The sequence below is a fragment of the Dromaius novaehollandiae genome, chromosome 12 (genome assembly GCF_036370855.1).
Source record: "Dromaius novaehollandiae isolate bDroNov1 chromosome 12, bDroNov1.hap1, whole genome shotgun sequence".
In the NCBI taxonomy this organism is placed as follows: Eukaryota; Metazoa; Chordata; class Aves; order Casuariiformes; family Dromaiidae; genus Dromaius; species Dromaius novaehollandiae.
The window spans coordinates 5,944,019-5,963,085 of NC_088109.1; the positions used below are offsets into that span (position 1 = coordinate 5,944,019).

The 19,067-nt window shown below is 42.2% G+C and overlaps 1 protein-coding gene across 10 annotated transcripts in view; it reads left to right on the forward strand.

Moving 5' to 3' along the window:
* The window catches only part of ATP2B2 (ATPase plasma membrane Ca2+ transporting 2), a 304,347-nt gene that overhangs the window by 33,460 nt on the left and 251,820 nt on the right, over positions 1 to 19,067 (forward strand). For 8 of the 10 annotated variants that reach the window (XM_064518822.1, XM_064518823.1, XM_064518825.1 and 5 more), the window contains exon 2: positions 1,145 to 1,249. The gene's annotated coding sequence lies outside the window, so the exon portion shown is untranslated. Of the gene's footprint in view, positions 1 to 1,144; positions 1,293 to 1,336; positions 1,357 to 19,067 lie in introns of those variants that run through there. The other 2 variants (XM_064518813.1, XM_064518816.1) reach the window with 2 other exon arrangements.

Below are 19,067 nucleotides of genomic sequence, written 5' to 3' on the forward strand. Positions count from 1 at the left end.
ACAGCCTCCAGCTGTGCCAGATGCTGTTGCTTGATACTGGAGTAACTGAGTAAATTTCTGTGATTAGGGTCAAGCACAGCACCGGACTGGAGCACAGCAGTTCCCTTTTAATGTGAAAATAAGTGGGTTTTGCTTTGTGTTTTTTTAATCTTTCTTTGCGGTATAGCGTTGATGTATTTGCACGTGTCCAGCAGGACCGCTGTTGCTTGCAGAACTGCTGCCGGTGCCTTGGGTATGCCGCCCTGGGTGTTTATTACGAAACAAGACAGTGTGTCATTTATCTGTGATAGTGGTACATTGAATTTAAGACCTCTTAATTACTTGCATCCAGGTCCATGTGTAAGGCACTGAGGACCACGAGCATCTCCTCCCGCTCTCCCGCCGCGTGCACCCACGCGCTAGCGCGGCTCTGGGCCAGGTGGTCGTCCCTTCGGTGCTCGTCCCTGCAGACCCCCGCCGTGCTCCGCTGCGCCTGCCTGGGCGATGCCGTGCAGCACAGCAAAGCCCTCTTCTGCGTTTCTCTCCTTCTGCCTTCTCCTGCGCGAGGCAGAGCAGCAGGCAGAAAAGCTGATGTAGCCGCGTGTCCCGTGACGGGCACTGTCTGTTTTGGTGTGTCTGTCTGCACGGAGCTCCCCTCTCTGCTCCGCGTTGGCGTTCTGCAAGCGTCCGCCCCGCGCTGTGCGTTAACAATGTTGAACAGCCCTTCTGGAGCGGCTGCGCGGCTCCGGGGGCTGAAGGTTTAGACTTACCTTCTTCAGGATGTTAGCTGTTTTGAAAAACAATGGAAATTTAACCCCTTGGAAGTCCCCAAAGGCCTGCCTTAAAAATACTGCTTAGTAAAATACATGAGAAGCAAGAGCGTCACCAAGGCTGCAGTGTTAATAGATGGACAAAATTGAGGACTTGGTTGGGACTGAGGCGCGTCTTTCCAAGCTGTCAATACCCATCCTTGACCAAACGGTTAGAGCTTTTTAACCACGTTATTTTACTGCGTGATGGTCTGTAATTATTTATGACACTGGGGGTTTGCTCTTGGTTCTGCTCATCCCGCAGGGTGTCTTTTAGGTGGGTCCTTGTTTGCGCCATTAATTTGCTTCCTTCGCTAGGGTTTGTCAAGTCTAATTATCCCTTTTCTTTCTTCCAGTTTTGAAGCCCACGTTGATTAGCCGACGCAGAAAGCCGCAGCTGGGTATGTGACCTGGGACCCTGTTTATGAGGGACTCGCTCGTTTTCACCAGAAGACAGCACTGTACGTTGTTACTTCTTCTCCCCACAGTTCAAAATCAGCTCTTGTAAGTTTAATAGAAATCCCTGAGGAATGCAAGTCATACTGATAACTAAGATCTTGACTTTCAGGTTAGTGATACTGATCAAGGAAATAGAAGTTGTCTGTTTGCTTTACCATACCAGTAATGGGAGTTTTCTTCCTCATAACAGTGTGGCTTGTGGCTTTGCATCATTTAAGGACCTCAGTTATTTTGGAGGCTGAATCTGCCTTCTCTGTACACTGGGTTGTATAAAGTGCGGGGTTAGTGACTGTGAGAAATGTGCGTTTCAGCAGCTGATGGATAGACTGCGTTGGTAAAACACACGGCATGAAGTGTAAAGCACACGTGCAGAGAGCTGCTTAACGACACCCACAAAACCAGGTGTCTCTAGTGGAGCTCTAGCTTCCTTCCCCTCTCTCTGCTTGCAGCTCAATTTTTGGGGCTAAATAATGTTTTCTCTGTACAGTATTTTTCCACAATTATAAATTTATTCTTTATAAAATATATCCCACATTTTAATTACAAAAGAAAATTGCAGAGATGAAATATAAGCATCATAGTCTGTACCCCAAGTGGGAACGAATAAATGAAAGTTACAGTAGTAACATTAGATGGCCTGACCTTTTTTATATCAAGAGCTATATTGCACAAGCTAAAACTTAATAGAAGTAGGAATTATTAAATATAGGTGAAGAGGTGATACATATGCTGTCATAATCTCTCCTGAATCTTTTCCTGTTCTGTGCAATTCTTCTGCCTCAACAGTCAAGAGACATTTTCATTTCTGGAATTACTTGTTTGTTTGTTTTTTAAATATTTTTAAATTTTGGAAGCACTGCATTTACATGATGCTCCACTTACACTAGCAGGAATCCAAACAACACTATCGGGTACAGAGCCGCATCTGTTTATTTCAGGCATTACTTTAGTAATGAGTCCATTAGAAGTCAGGCAGCTCCGAGTAGATGAACTTTATAAACACATGAAATTGAAGTTGCCTGGCTTGCTCTGAAAGTATGAAAAGTCCATTGTTTTCTAAGTGAAGATGAAAAGCTGTGATTTATTCTGGATTTTCTGGTTTAAAAAAAGTAGCTCTAGTCATTCAGGAGTGGTTATAAAAATAAATGCACAATCTATAGTTTCATGGATTACCTCTCCTGTTGGTAAAGGTTCATAAAGAAGGGGGAATGAGGTATAATATTCCAACTTTTATGGAAAAGGGGAAATAGCTCTCACTACCTACTAAATTAAATCTTAAGTTTATGAAATAAAATCAATAAAGAAAAATTAGTAAGCATTTACTCTTAGAATTTTATATGGTGAAGTATGAGATTACTTTTAATTTTGATGATTACAAGGGGAAGTCTGAGCAGATCTGCTTTATGACGGCAATGAGATTCCTCCCAGTACGGTAGCGCTATGGGTTAGTATGCTAGAAGAAAAGAAAAAGAATTAGAGTGGCTGACATTCATTTATCAAAACTGGCATCCAAAAAGCTTTATTTTTTTTCCTCTCTCTAAATAAGCAAATGTAGGCAACATGGGAACTTAGCAAGACTAACCTATGGTTTTGAGTGACTTTTTCTGTTTCTAAAACACCCGCCCCATGAAACATGCAGACTTATGGCCAGGAATGAAAAAGACAAAGAAATGAACAGCAACTGCAAAAATAAAAAGGCTTTCTAAATTTTACTTAAGTAATTAAGAGAGCTTTCCATAGCATATAGCTTAGCTACTGTAAAGTTCCTACAAAGACGACTGTAAGAGCTAATTTTATATTATTTATTTACTTTTAGACTATATGTTAAAAAGCTGAAAGTAACCATTGTATCATGAAGTTTCTAAAAAGTGCTATATTGCACAAAATGACACTTGCACAACTTTCTAGAGTATATTCAAAATATGTAATATTTGTATATAGAAATTATTGAAGATTTACTGTTTTATCACTAATAATTTCCAGATGAATTTCCACTAGAGCTATACTTCTCAGGTACCTGTGTTCATTGATAGGCTCTTACAATAAAAACTAGTTTAGTCTATATCTAAACTTTTCTTCTTAGTGCCTATATATTTTTCCAGTGTGAAGCAGGACGACAATACGGTCATAAGGACCATGTTGGCAGTTGTAACGTTGCTAAGTTAGTGCGGTGTGTTAAGCACTACTTCTTATTGACATCGCTCCTATTTGCCTGCAGCAGTTTATCAGCGTTGCTTTAATGAAGATTTTTAATGGGCGCTGTAAGCTGTGCGGAGCAAGCGTTATGGCACGCTCTGAGTGCCGAGATTCGAGAGTTGGTTTTTTTTAAAACCCTTAAAATAAGCAGTCTATAATATTTAAGTGTCAGACTTTTAAAGGTCTGTAAGAGCCTGATGGACTAAAACAGACTTACTGCTGAAAGAGCTTTCCCAGTAATTCGGTTATAAAAAATAGACGCACAAAAAAAGGCTTTTCTACTTTTCTTGTAGCAAGGGCTTGAAATGCCATCATTTTATCTTTTCTTAATGTAACACACAGTATTTTTTCATCTCTCTCTGGAGGGCGAGCTGCAAGGCACAATCACAAAACTTGTATTAAAATTAAAAGACTCCGAAAAACGTGCTTGTATAAGAGTGGCCCCGCCATGAAGAGTACCCTTATGTACTGGAGAAACTTTTAGGAAGCTCCAATGGGCTAATGCTGTGGTTGGACCTGGATCATGCTGTCTTTCGACTGAACTCACAGCTGGAGCCGAGGCTGCGTTTGCGTGAGATGCTGTTTGTCTGCAGCTGCCCCGGCTGTGCGAGACCTCGGCACGAGCTGCGGGTGCCCGACCGGGAGGCAGGGCTGGTCCGTCCGGGATGGGGGCCGGGGGCTCGCAGGGATTGCTCCTGCCTTAGGAAGGCCGTAGAGGCGACTGCAGCTCCCGGCCCTTCTCAGACACCGGCGTGGCAGAGCCCACGCGCTCTGGTTTTGGGGCACGCGCTGAGTGGGTGAGGCAGGTGCTTTGGGCCGCTGCATTGCGTCTTCCCTGCCCGGAGGTAGACGGCGGCTGTGACGGAGGAGGAGGGAGTTGGGGAAGGGGGTCGGAGGCTGCTGCCGCCGGCGAGGAGCTCCGCGTGGGCACCCCGGCCCCGGGCTGTGCCTCGTCTTGGCCCTCGCGCTCCCATGTGCGTTGGCGACGTTCGTTTTGTAGGGCTGATGTCAGAGGCAGTCCCGGTCCATCTGTCCTTGTGTTACTTTTCCTGGGAATATCTCCTGCATTTTGAAGGGGAAGAGGAATATGCTCTCAGTTTTTTTTCCCCCCACTTGTTAGATGCCAATATGGTGTTTTCCATTCAGAAAAGCGGTGCAGAAGCAGAGTGCCTCTGCGCCTGCCGCTACCTGTGCAGGAATCCTTTTTTTGCAGCTAAATTAGAAGTATGAAGAACTGTGCAGGTGTTTGAACTCCCCCTTTGAACAGCAGCCCCCGTCTTATTAATTAACCTCTTATTCTGCTACCTAAAGTAAATGCCACTGCGTAACCGTACCATGACTACTTACTGTCAGGCTTGTTATTTTAAGAGGTCAGCGATGGTAATGTTACAACATAACTACACTTGGGGAGAGGATAACAGTAGGGGATATCTGGATCTTGCAGATTAGCTGCTCGTGGGAGCTGTGGCAGCCCCTCGGGAGAGGGGAGGGCTGGCGCTGCTCGGTGCCCCCCGCCTGCTCTCGGGGGTCCGGGCCGACCAAGCATCATGGTATAGTGACTGTCCAGGGCAATGTGGAAAAATACCACATGGAAACAGAAAAAGCGTAAAAATTAATGATATTTTAATGCGATAAAGCTAAGGCAAAATTTTATATGAAAGAGATGGGTGTTCAGTGTTTTGCTGCTGCACTCCTTAGGTCTGTGCAGTGCTCAGAGTTGCCTTCTGGGTGCTGCTCAAGACATTTGTGGGGTTTGTATGTATTAAATATGCAATTAACGTATAATGCCAGGTTTTTTTTGATTATCAAATGTTACCCTCAAGTTTACATATTTCTTACTTGTCTTAGTGCGAATTAGCTGTTGAAAATCACAAAAGTGATCAGTGCTGGCTGGTTTCCCTTTTCATACTGTGCGTGCGCGGTTTTGGGGTGATGAAGAGCACGTTGGGTCACTGCGGTCCAGATGGTTTGAACAAACTGGGTAAGGTTAGGAAGAGCGAGGAATCGGGTGAGACTTGAGCAAAAGCCCAGATGCCTGGAGAAAATGGGGCCGGTTACTCAATAGCCATCGTTCCTGTCTTGGGCTATGAACTCCAGCCTGTCCCTGATGTGATGGTTCGATCCTGTGCTGCCGTCTGAGCTAGGCATCTTGGTTCCCATGATATCAGGGAAATTAAGTTTATGTGGAATTTTTGGTAGATTAGGGCACAAGTGAAACAGCATTTGTTTTAAATCGCATTTTAATATCACATTACTCATGTGGTTGTGTTGTTCTTCCATGTTACTTTTGATGCGTTTTTTGATTAAAAAACATTTTGTAGAAGTTGAATGTTATGAAAAAGATAAAAACTTTACAGCAATAATATTGTTTATTTTGTAATTTTAATTTGGTCTTTCCTCTTTATATTTGGGGTTCCTTGACTGTCACTAAAATAGCTGCTTTGAAAATTGGCATTTGACCAAAACGAAATGGTTAATTGCCTATTGTGAGAGGCCTCTGTGTAGTACAGTATCGCTCAGGAACCGCACTCGGAAAAAGCATTTGATCAGTACTGCTGTTGCAGCCACCTCTATGTGGCAGAGCAGGGATTTTTTATGGGTAGCGCTTTCCCCATCTTCCTTTCCTGAATAAACCGAGCGTGCTCTGGAGCGTGCCTGCAAACAGCAGTGCTCCCCGTGTTCTCTTTGAAACAAATCATCTCCGTTTCTCATGGTGGTATTTCCTTGACAATACCAATCAATTGCTTGCCGTCAAGTAACAGTCATCCTCCATGTATTTTAAAACACAAAATTCATGTCTGCTCCATTTGTTGCTTAGTTTTTTAGCAGGCTTTTTTTTAAAGCTACAGATTTTGTACGTATGTTATGCTGAGTTTATCGAAATTCATCTGTCTCTTTCTAGAGTACATAAAGCCCAGGCTAATGCTTTCCTACCATTTTTCCCTGATATACAACATACGAACATGTATTTTTCCATGCCACACCAAAGGTGCTGAATACAATTTGAATGGAAATATGTACATTGCAATGGAGATGTGTTAATATTTGTCTTTATTCACTATATTTCAAAGGGCGCGTGCCAAATCTCGCTTGACACACAGAGGACACTACGTTGTACAACTTTAGCCCTCAAAGGCAGAGAGAAGCATTTCCTTCCTGCATGTCTTAGGTTTTCTGCTGCTGTGGGTGGGCGAAGGTTACACCACAGTTGCGCCGGCGTTGCTGATTCTTCCTCTTGGCCCATGACTCCTGTCTCGTCTTCCCTGTTTCAGGCAGGACCTGCAAAGTGTGTGTGTTCAGCAGAGACTGGGTTTTTCTCCCCCCGATTTTGTCCGAGCTCTTTCCTAGGCCTCTTCAGTTATTCTGGCACTCTTCTCCCCTCCTCTTCCCTCTGCCCCAAAAGCGTGGTTCCCTGCCGAGATCAGGCATGGCTCTTCTTAGACTACACAATACTTCCTCTTTTCCTTTTAATTGTTAGAGCCTATACTTTGCCATGTTGTTTATCTGCTTTAAATTTAAAGTCTGGGTCTCACCTGCTGTTACCATGGCTTTTAGAGCTCCACTGACGCTTCACTCAGTTGTGCTTTCTTATCCAAATTCTCCATTTGCTTTCAACTCGATACCGCTCTCTCTTGCAATCCCAGCCACTTTTTCCCCTGGAGAATTCCTTTAAGCCGGTATTACTAACACCTTTCTTGAAAGGGCCTTTGGTACTTCCCAGCTTGTGCAGAGGTCTGCCGTCCCTCGTCGTTCCTGCCTCTCTCTCCCTGCGCCGAGCCGAAGGGCAGGCGAAGCTGGAGAGGGGCTGGTGACAGCCCCAAGACGGGTCGTCCTTGCCCACCTTTTCCCGGCTCTGCCAGCTGTGCCGCGCGCTTCCTTGCGCTGTTTTGCCGGGCCCTGACTTCAGGCTCCTCATGGCTTTGTGCTGTGCCCGTCTGGGAGTGCTCCCGAAATGCAGGGCTTGTGTTGTGGCTTCTCAGTTAGACCTACATCACTTTGTGCTCGGAGAGATTGGCCACCTCTGCTTAGGCCCAGGCTGGGACTTGTCGGTAATCTCCGTGCAGACGGCAGCGCCTCGGTACCGAGTGAGGCGATGCTTCGGTTTTTGTGTGCGCCAGCAACGCGGGGTGTGCAGCCAGCTACGTCAGCGCAGAAAATATTTAAGAATACATGTAAATGCAAGGTCTTACAGAATATGCAACTTCATTACTTATTGCTTTTCATTTGATTCTCCTGGAAGATTTCTGGAGAGCTTTCTGAGAAGTTTTTTTGGCCATATCACTTCTTTTCCTTCAGGCTTATGCTAATTTTCTTCCTTTGTCTGAGCCCCTGAACACTTGTTATCAATAGCTACAATGTCCTGCCACCCGTGGTGGAATGTGTTTCTTCATTACGAGCCTTTTACTGCTTTCTCAAATTTTATTTTTGATTAGCTGCCATGGAGTTTCTTACATACCCTTTTCTTGTCCTGCAAAACTTCATCATCTGATGGCTGTGCAGACTGCTTCCTCCCGTTTGCTTTTGCCCGAGCTGCTCAGAAGCACACGGTGGTGACCAGGGTTGGGCTGTACTAAGTTTAGCACAAGAGAATATGGTGCAGTGTAGTTTTTTCTTTCCTTACAGTGAAAGAGCACTGCAAATGTACAGGTTTGGTTGAGAGAGACTTGCTCTAAATTGTGTCAGGATATCGAAGATAACACAGCTTGTTATTCTGAATTTGATAAGCGTTTGTTAATGTCATTGGCTGCAACTTTATATCTCTATTTTAGAATCAGTTATATATTTAAAGGCCCTCTTTAAAAATCAGGATATAAGCAGCTGTTTACCACTCCCAATAAAATCTTAATGAAAATGATGTGCTGTGAATCCTTCTGCCCAGAACAGAAGAGAGCCACAAATTATACCTGTGGTTGGCTTTATGAATGTAAATATGTAGCTTGCTTTTTGTCCATTTAAAAAAATGACTTTTTCATCCTCAGTTTCATCCTGAGTCCTGTTCCCACAGCTCTCCGACACCTCATCTGTAGTAGGTAGTTTCTTCTCTCCGCCAACATCATCTGGAACAGAGACTGAAAGCATGGAAATGTGAGAGAGTGAGTGATGGAGAGAAGCATGCGTGCCTGTGAGAGGCATCTGTAACGGCACTGGATCGTCAGTGTCAGAAAGTGCCTTGGCAGGCAGCGGCGCATAGCTTAGCACGTGTGGGAGGAAGCCGCAGGAACGGTTTTGTTTCTCCGTAATGAATTCTGTCCAAGCAGCTGGCGTGAGCTACGTCCCGGAGATGAAGCGGTACCATAGGTAAAAGTGCTGCTGTCTGGCACGCAGTAATTCATGTGATGTTTGCCAGTGAGGCTGCTGGAAAAATGACTGCTGGGGAGAAATGCCTAATAAAACAGAGCAAAGAAGAATGTTCTACATTGGTATTTTTATCCTCGCACCCCAGAGTCTAGGTCTGATTAGAAAGAGTAAATTACAGCTTGAGATAACTCCAGGTAATTCTTTATAAGCAGGTTGTATTAGGCAGGAGAAACCTACTTAGGAAACAGTCCATGGAAGTACAGAAAAGGTTGTCGGTGTGACCTCAATAACTTCTTTGTGCCTGCACTTCTCCCAGTCCCTTTTTATCACCCTCTGATTTGTTCCTCTCGTTCTGGGATGCAGACCTCCCTCTCGGGTTGGGGCTGATTTGCTGCTTTTTTCGCCATACCTCGCTGCTGAGGAATACTGCATCTTTCCCTCATCCCACAGCTCCCTAGGGAAACGGCGCACAGCCTTGCTGGAGTAGTATGAATCACCGCTGTAAATGTCTCTGTCAGTCTTGCTTGAGAAACTGTACTGAAATGGAAATGAAATCTGTGCCCAATGGGCATAGACGTAACTTTCAACAACTAAACTCTGTTTTTTTTCTTTTTTCTCTCTTGTTTCTTTTAAAAGTGCATGCATTTCTGCTTGTCAGTGTGCTTTATGATGATGTGAAATGAAAATAAAGCACGTACTTTGCAAGGAGGTGAGATTAAGGGTGTTGCTGAATCTTAGACAGTTTTTCTCATATGCCTTTCCCCAAATCCCATAAAGTAGCATTCCTGAAAATAAATGAAGGCAAATAATGTAATTATATACAGACAAATAGTTATCTGTATGTACAGGCATATGTATGTTATACATGTTTATATTATATATGCGGGGGGGTGTGTATCTACATATATATATATATGAATGCTGTATTTACGTATACAGGCAAATAGTTACATATGGTTGTTGACAATGGCCAGCAGCAGATGTTTAGGAAAAGAATTTAAGTACCAAGGTAAGTTCTAGTTTCTATAAATAATGAATGAGAGACTTTTTGGATCAGAAGATATGTCTGAACTGGCATTTGTAGTAATCACAAGTAGGTCGTTTCTAGGCATCATAGAGCCAACTGAGTTTTGAAGAGAGACTTGATAGATTTGGTTGGTGGATTTTGCAGGTTAGTGGGATTTCATTTCATGGACAGCAATAGTGGTTATCCCAAACTCTGGTGAAGGACATCGGTGCGGGACAAGGGCGTATCTATGACCAGATTACCAGGTCATGGAGGACCCTGAGAGTGAGGTGGTGTTTGATGTGATTGTGAAAGAAAGAAAGAAGGAAAACAAAACCAGGGGGATAATGCAATCAAAGTCAAGAGCCAGCACGATTGTTTTAGTGAGTATTTTAGAATAGAATTAAAGGGTAGCAAATTGGGATTTGCCAAGGCTAAGGTGGAGAAGATTGCAATAGTTAAGACATGAGATTATTAAAGATCAGAGAATCGTTTCTGATTTTCCTACCCTTGTTGTTCTGTGTTGCCTTTGTGGAATTTGAATTAATTTTGGGGAAAAAAAGGCATCAGGAAAAGGAAGAATTAAGGAAAGGGGGAAAGAAGGAGAAAAGACAACCCTGCTAGCCTGAGAAATTATTTCATTACAATCTGTAGGTGAAATAAGAATGGCAGATGTGAAATCCCCGCAAACCAACATGAGCATTGATAACAAAGTGAACTGCAAAACATTTTTCTTTTTGCACATGCATGCATCTGAATACCCGTGGGTGTTTGTGTGCATGTTCCTGTGCACACTCATGTAGTTCATCACCAACAGTGCTCTACTGAGATTTAAAAGCTTCAGTTGTCTTCCATCTGGAGCCTCATTTTAATCCTTTGATTTCACTGCTGAGAGTCTTGACCCTTGTGATGGTATTATTTTTTCATAAAGATTGTGTTCAATGTGGCTTTTATTAATCTGTAGTCAGATTCAGTAAAAATCAAATGAATTTGAAATTATAAATTAAAGAAGCATCCCTAGGTTCTTTTACTTTGGGTCCCCTCTCTGCACTGTGTTTACAAAATGCATCAGTGTCTCATGAGGCATTTTCAGAGTTTTTGTGTTCATGGTTCAATCCTTATCAGTTATAAGAAGCTGGTAACTGGTATAAATTATTCATTTTGATGGTGTAGCTATTTTGGTGGTGCACACATAATCTTAGATACGACTTTACATAAAATGGATGGGAAAATGCTAGTTTATATACCTCCTCCACCTATCTATTTAAATGAAAATCCATAAAACTTGAGCAGGAGACTGTCATTTGGATTTATTCGGAAAGAACATACTTTAAAAAGACTCTGGGGAAAAACAAGAAAGGAGCTTAAGAGTGGTGAATGGTGCTCAGCTAACCGTGGAGTGGAGGTTTCTCCGTAGGCAGTATCAGAGCTGACCCTCGGCTTTCAGCCACAGATGTTTGCAGTACATGAAGATAAAGCGATCCAAGCCAGATAAAATAAAATTGAAAGTGCAGAAAGTCAAGAGATAAGATCTGTGTATGTTCTCCCACATGAAACAAACAACTGCTCAAGAAGGGTTTTTTTTGCTGGTTTAGAAAGATAGAAAGGACAGTTCCCTCTTGAGAGGTTTTGGAAGAGGGCTGGATGGGGTGAGATTTCTGGGGACCGATAATTGGAAAAGTTAACCTTCAATAAACCTTTTCTATAAAGTGACTTTTTTAAAGTTAAAATCTTCTGCATCAGTTAACATGTTACTCATGTTACCATATGCCATCTTCTGTTATTTTTATTGCTGTGGTTGCTGGCTTGAAGTTGCTACTAGTCTGTTGTGTGGTGTGTAAAATTCAACATCATAAGGAAAATAAGATGCCGTAATAATAATAATATGACAGGTATTTTTTAAATACAGTAACACAGTCCTTAAAACTACAGTCTCATATATATAATCAAAATAAAGAGGTATATTGAAAACAAGTTTGCTATAACTTTGCATGAACACTGAATGAATTCAATGAAACATCTACTACATGAGATTTGGTCCCTCATTGATTCCTGAGAAATAATCCAAATTTCTCAGTGCAGGAAGTGATGTACTAAAATACTAATTTCATTATAAGTTTATTATGTATTTCAATAGACATGACAGTAAGACTGCAATATCACTTGTAGATTTTGAATATTTCTGCAATCCAGGATTTAACAGGTTTTTTTCTCCCTTTCCAATAGCTCTCCAAAATTTCATGTCTAATTTCATCTTTTTCTGAAGTAGTCCTGTAATTCATATTCAGAAATAATGGGAAATTCTCCTAGAAGAAAATCATAATGTTTTATGCAAAATGGCTTACAGGGAGCACTGCTGATGCAATACAACCTGTCTTTTACTGCAAATGACTTGAAGGAGCAAGAGATTGAAAATCTCCTAATGTGTTTTTGAAATTGGTGTGTCAGCACAGTGTATTTCACAAGCGCTGCTGGGATACTGTACAAATTGTATTTGTCTTTTGATTTTAATTTTATACCTGGAAAGGATTAGGGAATATTTGTTTGAGCTGATGGCCAAATGATAAAATAGAAAATACTTTTAGAATGGAAGATGCATATTGCTCAGATGAATGCGGTATGAGGAAGAATTTATATTGTTTCATCCCTTTATGTGAATGATGTAGAAAAATTTTTTTTTAGCAAATTTCCTTCTACCTGCAATGCCAAGTCTCTATCTTATATTTACTATTAGTTGATTAGTGCAATATTATTCATGGCATTGCTCCCTACTGAAAAAATATCCCACGTAGCATAGTCTTATCTGAAGAAAAGTGTAATTTCCTAGAAAGCAGTATTTAGCCATTGATTTATTTCCTTGTTCTGTCATTCCACCATCTTTTTCTTTTTTCCAGAGCTGCTCTCTGTTGATTGTGACCTTGCAAGCTGACAAATTAATTCCAGTGTATTAGGAATTCATGCACGCTGCTACTCAGTCTCATATTTTACAATATGCATATATAATAGGTGGTATTCTTGAATTCAATTTAAAGGAGTTTAATTTTGAACAACTCAAACTCAAATGCAGCAAAAGCTTTAAAAGCTCATCCATCTTTTTCCTGCTCTCTCCTCAGAATAGCTCCCACGTTCCTCCTCTCGGCTGAGAATACTTTGCCTCTAATCTCTTCGGAGGCAGAGCAGAGCAGCGTTCACGGGAAGATTACAGAGCCTAGCTGGAAGATGTGCCCAAAATCTCTCGAAACTCTTAGTAGCCACAAAATGGGTCAGTCACACTAGACTACAATCTAGAAACGTTGCCTTAACTGACAGAGAGCCTCCTTATAGGCCCGTGAAATTTTGGTTACAAAAACAGAAAGTTACCCCATTTCCCTCTCCCTAACAGACCCTTCTTCTCCATCTAACCCCCCAGTGAGCTCTCCAGGGAAGAAAAACACAGCAGAAACATTGTTAATGGAGCGTAGGGAAGGGTGGAGTAAATTTTCTACAGATTTAGCTCTCTGAAATCCCTCTTCATGGGTCAAAGCAAGTGCCAGCAGTGATGCATGGGAAGTAGGGAGCGCACGCATCTGGGAAGGAACATGTGGCTCTGCCCTTCGGGGCAGCTGCTGAGGTGTATGGGAGCGCTCCACTGCCAGGTAACTTTGCGGGGTCAAAGAGCTCTTTAACCTCAAAATTGAAATACTTTGATTTATATCTTAAAACAGCATTGTAAGGAGCCCATAGAACCTGTATTCAAGGAGGAAAAATAATAAAATGAAGCAAAAATCCACACAGATTTTGCATCATGGGATTGTCCATGAGTAGCTGAGTTATGTGGCTTTCAGAGATGAACGTGGACGTAAGACGTTTATTTGTCACTTATGAATGAGAAATCAGAGTGTGCAGAAACTTTGCTCACATGAGCAAACAGATTTAGGTGCAAGAGTTGTACGCAGGTTGGCTTTGTGGTACTTGTCTTCTGTGACATATCTAATTCTATAATTGCTTTTGGTACGTTTGTTTAGGCCTAATTCGGTGTATAAAGATAAGGTAATCATTCACCACTTAATCTCATTTTTCAAGTGTCGAATAACACGATAGGACAATAAAAACTTAGACATCCAAGTTGGGAGTAAAGAATGGAGGCCAGTATCTTGAGCAAAAGCAATATTTGAACAGTAAAATAGGCAGGATAAGCGGAAAAATCTACCTCAAAACATGTCATGCTTTAGCAAACAGCTTTACGTTACTATTTCTACTTCATAAATCTTGTGTGGAAATTTGCTTTCATGAAATGTGTACAGCTCTACCGCAAACACCACATGTAGGTTTCAAAAGAGGACATGGTTCAGTCAGTATTGCTGTACCATTAGGGGCATTTTATGGTCGGCTGTATAAAGTTACAGGTACCTAGTTAATTTTTAGTTTTGTACTATTGCTCAGGTGTACTCTGTGTAAATATGCCTTGGTCCAGGCGGAAAAAAGACTGGGACAGCTTTTAGTGTGTTTGCGATAGGAATGGCAGAAGTTGCTCTGCATGGAGAGAGGAATTCACAAGGTGAAGGAGGAGGCAGTTGTCCTTGGGCATCTGAGGAGGTCTAAAACATAGGCAATAGTGGTGTTGATGCTTCCCCTAGGAACCTGTGTGTGTGAGTTATGTTTACTGTTGCCTACTTGTTTATATGTAAATAAAGCTATTGCAGCTTTCTTTCCCTCTGTCATGCCGTGCTAGCCTCATGATGTGGAAGAGCCGTGTGGGCACCTGGGGAACGTTCATATTGCGATTCACGTTAAATTTGTTTGCCGGGTGTTTGCTACTTGCCGCACTCAATTGATTTTTTTTTTCTTTCTGTGTGGCAGAATGTGTGTTCTTTGGTTTTAATGTAATAACTGAAATATAAAGTCTTTCTGGAGGATTAGAGAAGGGTGGACTGTACCTTCTTTCATGCTTTCTGGACGCCCAAGTGAGATGAGGTCCTCCTGTCACTTCTTACTATAGATGTATGAACAACTGTAGCATCACTGTAGAGCTGATTATATTGTGGCTCTCTTAGAGTGCGATGGAATAAAAATCATGAATTAATCGCTTCAGTGGACCTTCACTCCTCTTAGAGCACAGTTTCACTATACTATAAATGCTCGGTATTATGTCAGTTCTCTCCAATGTAGTCATTATCACCTACACACTAGGTGTCAAGTGCTGCTTTCTGAAGAGATTAGTACCTTCCCCCCCCCCTTCTCCTCCTCCTCCTCCTCCCTCACACTTGCTCAGCTAAGTAGAAGAAAATCCAAATTATCACAATCATATAGGATGGAAGACCTTTTAGTAAATGCCCCCGATTTCATTGCTGGTTCAAGGAGAGAAATAGGGTACAGGATTTGATTCTCCTTCACTAGCACTTTTAAGCTGACCTAATTTCACCTGACGTCAGTAGGTTTAGCTTGGCAGGTCAGAGCGGAAGAGGGCCTAAGTCTTTCAAAACCTCCCTACACGCTGCAGAATGGTTAATTAAGGAACGGGGTGTTGCAAGCTAGATGCTGTAGAAAAAAACGCAACTGTTCACTTTCTCCGTAATGGGGAAGGGAAGCAAAACTGCAATCAAAGTAACAATGAAACCAAATCCGAATGAAGGGGACTTTGAACCAGAATAGACCTTTTTTGTTGTTTTTCTTTTTCTTTGTTACTTCCTTAATATACACTCATAAAATTTGGCTAGTTGGACTCTTATCAGTTATTTGCCAGTCACCTGCAACAACCACTCTTTCCTCTTTTGTAAGAACATGAATTTGCTGTCTTTTATCAGGAAAGACTGATGAAAAGGAAGACTAATGAGGAGACTAACTAAAAGAAAAAAAGGGAACAAAGGGGTGACTGGCTCTTTCCCGGTCGATATTGCGTTCATTTGCACACTCCCTGGGCACCCAACAGGGAGACCAAGAGCAGGAAACAAAAGTTGTATTACAACGGGAAAAACCTAATGAAGTCCCAAGCAACCCATGCTCTTATCTACTAAGGCCTGCTATTGTAGCAGAGAAAGATGATCAGCCTTCTTTGATTTAGGTTTTGCTTATAAAGGTAGAAGAGAAAACATAACCAGCCACTAAGAAACAAGAAAAGTTGCCACCTTGGGAAGGTGGGGTACATTTTTTTTTTCCTCATCTCAAACTTTTGGGATTTTCAGTCAAAGCAACCAAATGCATGATCTGGATGTTTCTGCTGAAATCTGCACTGAAATTGTTTTAAAAACTTTTCATTTTCTTCTGCTTCCTATTTAGCATTCCTTTGAAGCAAATGAGTCAGATTAATATGCCGTGCGTCTATCTTTTTTTTGCTTTGAAGCAGACCTGTGCACACAGAAGCATAGTATTCCGTCTCTGGATAGTCTTATTGATGAGTAAAAGGCGATATACTGTAGATGGAAAGTTTTAAATTCTGTTGAGTAATGCAATGGCACCAGCAGTCTAGGCAATGACATTTCAGTGTATTCGATGTAATTTTCAGTTCAAAATGTTTAATAGCTCTGTTGCACTCATCTTTTCTGGAGGAGTTTCATGTTTTTGGAGCAGAGGTTGCTAAGCTGTGGCGCTCACGTCAGCAGTGGCCCACCTCCACGTGGCGCGTGGAAACGGCAGCTCCCAGTTCTGTCTGCGCAAGCTGGGCGCCTTTACGCAAGCTGCGACTGTGCCCTGCCGACTGGCCTGGTTTGCTCCCTTCCCTGGAGCTCTCTGCGTCCCACATTGCCCGCGGGGCCCTGGTGGTAACAGGGCCTGCAGCGGCTCGGTTGGGATGTTAGAAAGAGTCACGGCAGGCTGAGGTGATGGGCACCCGTGGTGCGCGTGTGCAATGAGAGAGCTGGCAGAGATCAGGACCGTTCCCGGGGGAACGGGGGGAAGCGCTGGCCCTAGGGAGCGTTCTGGGGTCTGGAATTCCTCCGGACCTCGGCCTCGTGCTGACTTCTGGGCTTGATAAAGTTATGCTCTGAGAACTGATCAGAACAGATGTAGGCGAAGATGGGGAGAAAGGCCTCCCTGGACAGTTCTGAGGTTTTTCTTATCTATGGAAATGAGAGAAAGAGGTAAGGTGTTTTTGAGAACTCGCTGAAAGGTCCGTAACCTTCCTCCACCCTGTGCAGTTACATTCAGTGAAACAGGGAAGAAGAGTTTAGATCTCTAATTTTTGCTGCGATGCAATAAATCACAATAAAATTCCTTTGTATAGTGGTGTGGCTACTTAATATTTTATATTTATGCTGCACGTTGTATCTGTCTGTCAAACACCTTCATTATCGAAAGATTATCTGAGTATTTAACAATGTTCTGTTTATCATCGCTCTACGTTTGTGAGACACTGTATCTTGTGTATATAGGAAACAGAGACATGGGGAAACTAAACAACTTGGCCAAGGTTACAGGGAAAATCGGTGATGCATGAAACTAAACCTAGATCTTCCTGGCCCTGAGCTAATACTGGTAGAGCATGGTCACCCTCTTATCTAGAAGTCTCTTCTTTCATCAGAGGCGCTTTAACTAGCAATGTTTTCTACAATTAATGTTTCTTTGCTTTCATCAGTGGATTATGAATCTGGGATTTTAAAGTGCTTGTTTTGTGGTTTTGGCTGTTTCCTGCAGTCACAAAGTGTTCGTGATACCCACCTGGGGAAGCTTTCATTGAAAAGCTATTAACCCCCCACCCCCCTTAAGACTATTGAGCAGTATGAACACTTACTATTATAACTGTTGTGAAACATTAGTTATTAGGCAATGAGTTATTAGGCAAGTGTGAGCTAGAGGTCAAGAGAGCCACAATGAATGCTTTAGTTGGGTGGAGGAAGCACTTTATTTGATGTGGTATTTAGGAGAAGAATCTTGGATGTAGCTCGAATATGACAGATAGACCTGAGATCAGAATAAAAGGTGTTGTGCTGGTTATAGACCTGAGCAGCAGGCAGATGGTAGCGAAGGTGGGAAAAAAGAGGTTATGAATGGATTAAGAACTTTCTTTTAAAACTTGTCTGCATTGCTTTTGGGTAGAATTACTGAATCTAGTTTTAAATGTCTGGCTTGAATACTGGTAACGATTTTGTTGAGGCCACACAGAGTTCAGCAGAAACCAACTGTTCGGTACTTGAGTCAGTATTTTCCAGGACAGTGTAACTGAACGTAAGCCATGCTAACTTTCTTTCTTTTACAGCTAAATATACAACTCTGTAGTCTTGCTGAGCTTGAGCTGATTGAGTGGTGATGAAGAGAGAGGCAATATTTTATGTAAGGTGTGTGTAGGAGATCTGAGAGAGATCTCCAGAGGGATCCTACTAGAGCTTATAAATGTGGAAAGGGTCATTTACAGATTAAGTGTGGAAGGGGAGAGAAAGGGAATGAAAGATCTCAATCTCAGAGTTTTGTTTCCTCCAGAGAAGTGCTTAATGCTATCTGCACAATATCAACTGATATTGAATCCTGATTTTGGTATGTGGTAAATGTACAAAAGCTTGGCTGTTCGTTTGAAAATCCAGAGAGAGATTTGTGAGAAATATTGCTGCTTTATCGTCTTTCCATTTTGAGGTCTAAAGGCTTAAAGAAAAAAACATCTGAGCAGGCTGAAGTTATCACTAAATCTTTGTAAACTTTATTTATTGAACTTGACACTGATTTTATGTATGGCCATTGCCAAATTTTTGAGTTCCTGTCGCCGAATGCCAAGAGCATAAGTACTGCGTAAGTTACCTATCGCATTTTAGTGTACATTTCTTGGCTTGATGCTGTTAAGGAGGCAGAAACTTCAGTGCTTCAGTCTTCGTGGTGTAGGTTACTATTTTATTGATGTTATAGCTCTGATTTGTACTGTTTGTGTTTTTGCACTTGACTCCTTAAACGCCATATTGCAGGATTTTAGGTAGGTCCTAAGACTTTTCTCCATGAACCATGGTTACCCTTTTATGTTTTTCTTTCTGGAAGAGGTAACCAGGTTTCTGTGAGGAGAAGACAGCTTCAGCCTGGAGCTGGCCTTCCCCTCAGCGCAGACCGGGATCATCAGCACGCTGTGCAAAGAGAGTAGGAATCATTTTAGCTCCTTGGTGCCTGGCTGTCTAGGAGAGAAAGATACAGTTTGATATTACGGGTTGAATGGAGACGACTGCTTACAACAGCTCTGTGGGTCTTCTTCCTTTTAGTTGGACTAGTCAATTCTGCAGTACTAACTAGGAATGATATCTGACCAAAGGACTCGGAAAGTGTTACACTTGAAAGCAAGCAGGTGCTCTTGCTTTCAATGCATTGGGATTTTTTTCATCAGTTGGCTTAAAATACCTCCTTCCAAAATTTGAAGCAATATATTCTAAAGG